Consider the following 5,675-nt stretch of genomic DNA (forward strand, 5'->3'; position numbering starts at 1 on the left):
AGGAAAACACTCTAGCAAAGGAATTGCAAAAAGAATACACCTAAGGAAAGAAAACAGTAGAGAACTTCATCTAGAGGGGGATGGCGACAAAGTCCTCTATGTTAGAATATATTGACTTAGGATTGAAGTGAGATCACTTGATGATAGGTCATACTCATCGTTAAGCTTAAAATGGGGTTGCAATTTTTCATTCAAGAGTCTTAATGTATTCACATCTTGTTGATTTGCTTTGACTCATGACTTGGAGCCAACCTTTTGTAAGATGGAAAGACATACCTTGCGTTTGTTGTTTAACTTGATCATGTAGTTGAACTTGTGGTTGATGCTCATATGTATCGAGTTGGGATCTCTCTTATATTTGAAGCTCATCTTCCTACATGGGCTAGACTTGCAAGGAATAACACTTATGTATCCAAATTGACAAGAGTGAATTACATCATATAAATATTGTCAAAGTATATGTTGAGTGTATAGTCTTGTTCCTTGATCACAACAACTGAAGCATAGATACTTGGTCATGTCAAGATTGCTCAAGATATGAGTGATTTGAAATCTTATGGAACGAGGCTCATCCAAGCACCTACTGAAGGAAATATGCCCTAGAGGCAATAATAAAGTTACTATTTATTTCCTCATATCATGATAAATGTTTATTATTCATGCTAGAATTGTATTAACCGGAAACATGATACATGTGTGAATACATAGACAAACATATAGTCACTAGTATGCCTCTACTTGACTAGCTCATTAATCAAAGATGGTTATGTTTCCTAACCATAGACATGTGTTGTCATTTGATTAATGAGATCACATCATTAGGAGAATGATGTGATTGACATGACCCATTCCGTTAGCCTAGCACTTGATCGTTTAGTATGTTGCTATTGCTTTCTTCATGACTTATACATGTTCCTGTAACTATGAGATTATGCAACTCCCGTTTACCGAAGGAACACTTTGGGTGCTACCAAACGTCACAACGTAACTGGGTGATTATAAAGGAGTACTACAGGTGTCTCCAAAGGTACATGTTGGGTTGGCGTATTTCGATATTAGGTTTTGTCACTCTGATTGTCGGAGAGGTATCTCTGGGCCCTCTCGGTAATTCACATCACTATAAGCCTTGCAAGCAATGTAGCTAATGAGTTAGTTATGGAATGATGCATTACGTAACGAGTAAAGAGACTTGCCAGTAACGAGATTGAACTAGGTATTGGATACCGACGATCGAATCTCGGACAAGTAACATACCGATGACAAAGGGAACAACATATGTTGTTATGCGGTTTGACCGATAAAGATCTTCGCAGAACATGTAGGAGCCAATATGAGCATCCAGGTTCCGCTATTGGTTATTGACCGAGAATAGTTCTAGGTCATGTCTACATAGTTCTCGAACCCGTAGGGTCCGCACGCTTAACGTTACGATGACAGTTTTATTATGAGTTTATAAGTTTTGATGTACTGAAGGTTGTTCGGAGTCCCGGATGTGATCACGGACATGATGAGGAGTCTCGAAATGGTCGAGACATAAAGATTGATATATTGGAAGCCTATATTTGGATATCGGAATGGTTCCGGGTGAAATCGAGATTTTACCGGAACACTGGGGGGTTACCGGAACCCTCCCGGGGGTTAATGGGCATTAGTGGGCCATGAGGGAGAACAGGAGGGCCGGCCAGGGCAGGCTGCGCGCCCCCTCCCCCCCTAGTCCAAATAGGACAAGGAAGGGGGGGGGGGCGGCGCCCCCCTTTCTTCTTTCCCCTCCCCCGTTTCCTTCTCCACCAAGGCAAGATGGGGGAGTCCTACTCCCGATGGGAGTAGGACTCCTCCAGGCGCACCCCTAGGGGGCCGGCCGCACCTCCCCCCTCCCTCGTTTATATACGGGGGCAGGGGGCACCCTAGAACACACAAGTTGATCTTCAAGATCGTTCCTTAGCCGTGTGTGGTGCCCCCCTCCACCATATTCCACCTTGGTCATATCGTTGCGGAGTTTAGGCGAAGCCCTGCGCCGGTAGAACATCATCATCATCACCATGCTGTCGTGCTGACGGAACTCATCCCCGACACTTTGCTGGATCGGAGTCCAGGGATCATCATCGAGCTGAACGTGTGCTGAACTCGGAGGTGCCGTACATTCGGTACTTGGATCGGTCGGATCGTGAAGACGTACGACTACATCAACCGCGTTGTCATAACGCTTCCGCTTACGGTCTACGAGGGTACGTGGACAATACTCTCCCCTCTCGTTGCTATGCATCACCATGATCTTGCATGTGCGTAGATTTTTTTTTTGAAATTACTACGTTCCCCAACACCAACAAGGGTTAGAAACCATACAAGAGAGCAAATGTATCCATGACAAATGATCATCATCATAAGAGAAGTATCAAGGACTAGTCATATAGGCTCATCCCTTGCATGTATACAAAAAGGAGTCTTTACTCCAAATATGAGGCATCAATGATGTTCAACTCACTCCTCAATCGACAAAGTATCTTCTCATCAAGAGGTTTGGTGAAGATATCCGCCAATTGCTTGTCGGTACGAACATGCTTAAGGTAATGTCAACCTTAGCAACATGATCACGAATGAAATGGTGATGAACTTCAATGTGGTTAGTTCAAGAATTTTGAGGGAGTCCTGGATTAGGGGGTATCCGGATAGCCAGACTATATACTTTGGCCGGACTGTTGGACCGTGAAGATACAAGACTCAAGACTTCGTCCCGTGTCCGGATGGGACTCTCCTTTGCGTGGAAGATAAGCTTGGCGATCCGGATATTAGATCTCCTTCTTTGTAACCGACTCTATGTAAACCCTAGCCCCCTCCGGTGTCTATATAAACCGGAGGGTTTGATCCGTATAGGAACAATCATAATCATCATGGGCTAGCTTCTAGGGTTTAGCCTCTATAATCTCGTGGTAGATCAACTCTTGTAATACTCATATCATCAAGATCAATCAAGCAGGAAGTAGGGTTTTACCTCCATCGAGAGGGCCCGAACCTGGGTAAAACATCGTGTCCCTTGCCTCCTGTTACCATTAGCCTTAGACGCACAGATAGGGACCCCCTACCCGAGATCCGCCAGTTTTGACACCAACATTGGTGCTTTCATTGAGAGTTCCTCTGTGTCGCGGCTGCAAGGCTCCATGGCTCCTTCAATCATCAACAACAATGTGGTCCAGGGTGAGATTTTTCTCCCCGGACAGATCTTCGTGTTCGGCGGCTTCGCACTGCGGGCCAATTCGCTTGGACATCTGGAGCAGATCGACAGCTACGCCCCTGGCCATCAGGTCAGGTTGGGAAACTTGAACTACAAGACCGATATCCACGGAGACTTGATCTTCGACGGATTCGGGCCTACGCCAGGAGCGCCGAACAGTCACGACGAGCACGTCTTAGACCTGCTGTCAGACAATACTCGGGATATCACACCAGTAGGAGCTCTGGACCTAAATCCGAGGCAGATTGCGTCGTCCGAGGATGGGTGGATGGACCCCCAGGAGGCCGCACACTCATCAGCGGTAGAGCCGAGCACAAACTCCACCCCCAAGGAAGCCTGTGACTCCGGACCACCGGACTCGTGTCCGGCTGTAGGTCCCAGTCCGCGCACCCCCAAACCCGCCGAATCTGGTTGGGCTCCGGTAATGGAGTTCACCGCCGCAGATATCTTCCAGCACTCGCCCTTTGGTGACATGCCGAACTCGTTAAAGTCTCTCTCTTTGTTAGGAGACTGTTGGCCGAACTATGTCCGGCTCAAGTGGGAAGCAGGTGACGAGGGAATTTGTTGCCCACCCACCACCCACTTAATTGCCATGGTCGATGATTTGACCGACGTGCTTGACTTCGACTCTGAAGACATCGACAGTGTGGCCGACGATGTAGGAGAAGAACATGAACCACTGCCCACGGGGCGCTGGACAGTCACCTCCTCATATGATGTATATATGGTGGACACTCCGAAAGAAACCAATGGCGATGAGGCAATGAAGGATAACCCCTCAAGGAAGAAAGCAAAGCATGGGCATCATCGGCGCCGCTCCAAGCCCCGCCACAGCAATACTGGCACAGGAGACGAAAACAATCCGGATGGTGCCAAAAATGAATACAACCCCGATCAGCCTGCCTTCGAGCAGGCCGAACAGGAAGACGGGCAGGTCAGCCCAGACGAACAGGCGACGGACGGATACTCGGAGGAGGACAATCACATGCCCCCCTCCGAAGACGAGATTAGCCTCGGGGACGATGAATTCGGCGTGCCTAAGGACCCCGTAGAGCAGGAGCGCTTCAAGCGCCAGCTTATTGCGACTACCACTACTTGGAAAAGGCCTACTAATGGCGCACCAGTTTTGCCTACTAATGGCGCACTACTGGTGCACCATTAGTATCACGCCACTAGTATTTTTTACTAATGGGGCACCACTGGTGCGCCATTAGTATAGGCCATGGTGCGCCATTAGTATAGGCCACTGGTGCGCCATTAGTATAGGCCACGGTGCGCCATTAGTATTTTTGAATTTTGAAGGCGGGAAAATAGTAGTGGCGCACCGTCTAACCCCCACCGTGCGCCATTGCTATTTTTGAATTTTGAATTTGGATCTGGATCACGATTTTTTTGCTCATTTTTTTGCTGGTTTTTTTGCTCGTTTTTTTGCACGATATTATTTCAAATTTTGTTCCCGTTTTTGGATCTTGTACGTTCTTTTGCCGTGTTCTTTTGCCGGAGAGGAGTTCGCCGGAGAGGAGGAGGAGGAGGAGGTGACCGCAGAGGCGCTCGCCTACATCGCTGGAGAGGAGGAGGAGGTCGCCGGAGAGGAGTTCACCGGAGCATCGGAGAGGAGGAAGGAGAAACCATGAGGGGATGGGAGGAGAGGAGGGAGGAGGAGCTCACCAGAGATGAGGGAGGAGGAGCTCACCGGAGAGGAGGGAGAGGAAACCATGAGGGGAGGGGAGGGGAGGAGAGGAGAGGAGGGAGGAGGAGGTCGCCGGAGAGGAGGAGGAGGAGGTCGCCGGAGAGGAGGAGGGTAGTATGGTGGAGGATAGAAGGGAAGATGGAGTGGAGGAGTGGAGGAGAGGTGGAGTGGAGGAGAGGTGGAGTGGAGGAGAGGTGGAGTGGAGGAGAAGAATGAAGAGGTAAGGAGGAGAGCACACGCCCAGCCATATATACGGCATAGTAATGGCGCACCGTGGGCAGGTGCGCCATTACTATTTTTTTTATTTTTTTGATTTATTTTGAATTTTTAAGGCGGGAAGATACTAATGGCACACCATGGGCAGGTGCACCATTAGTAACTTTTTTTTGGTTTATTTTGAATTTTGAAGGCGGGAAGATAGTAATGGCGCACCATGGGCAGGTGCGCCATTAGTAAGTTTGAATTTTTTGATTTTTTTGCCTCTCCAGATCTTAAAAGCCCCGTATCTTTTTTTCTGTTAGGTTTTTGAGGATTTTTCGAGTAGATGATTTTTCATATAAAAAACTTTTTCATCCGAGTTCGTATGCAAAAGTTATGCCCATTTTTACAAATTCTCGAGAGATTTTGCAAAAAAGTCGAAAATTCATGTTTGTAAATTTTGCTAACAACTAGACCACATATCACATGGGAATCTTATTTTCTTTTATTTTGTTTGACATTTCTATAATTTTCTTTTATTTTTTTTGAAACTGAAAA

Source organism: Triticum dicoccoides, chromosome 7B (genome assembly GCF_002162155.2).
Source record: "Triticum dicoccoides isolate Atlit2015 ecotype Zavitan chromosome 7B, WEW_v2.0, whole genome shotgun sequence".
Classification (NCBI taxonomy): Eukaryota; Viridiplantae; Streptophyta; class Magnoliopsida; order Poales; family Poaceae; genus Triticum; species Triticum dicoccoides.